The following is a 577-nucleotide window of genomic DNA, read 5'->3' on the forward strand; positions in this document are numbered from 1 at the left end:
CACACACACACACACACACACAAACACAGACATACATATACATGTATATACATGTATAAAAGGTATGAATGAGAATTAATATCTTCACAATACAAGAGATGTATTTGACCGGTTTCTCTTGTATTGTGAAGATATTCATTCTCATTCATACCTTTTATACATTTGTCAACATGAACGCGGTTCATGTATATCCATATATATATACAAATATAAATATTTTCTTATTTTCTTCTTCTTCTTTCTTTGCTTTTCTTTTTCTTTCTATCTTTCTTTTTGTTCTTATTCTTATTCTTATCCTCTTATCATCTTTTTTCCCTTTTATTTGTTTTACTATGTCTGACAAGGAGCTGTTGAAGAGTTCGAAAAGTTACGTTTTTATTCCATTTTTATCGTGACAGTATTTAATTTAATGGTAGTGAACACATCACTCCGTGTTTTTGTCCATACTCGTAAATACGTGTATAACTGTCTATCTGTCTGTTTGCCTATCTATTGAGTTATCACACATGATTCAGATAGACTAATATCGATTATTATTGTAACTAAACAGACCGTGGAATAGTTATGAATACGAATA

Source organism: Penaeus chinensis, chromosome 16, assembly GCF_019202785.1.
Source record: "Penaeus chinensis breed Huanghai No. 1 chromosome 16, ASM1920278v2, whole genome shotgun sequence".
In the NCBI taxonomy this organism is placed as follows: domain Eukaryota; kingdom Metazoa; phylum Arthropoda; class Malacostraca; order Decapoda; family Penaeidae; genus Penaeus; species Penaeus chinensis.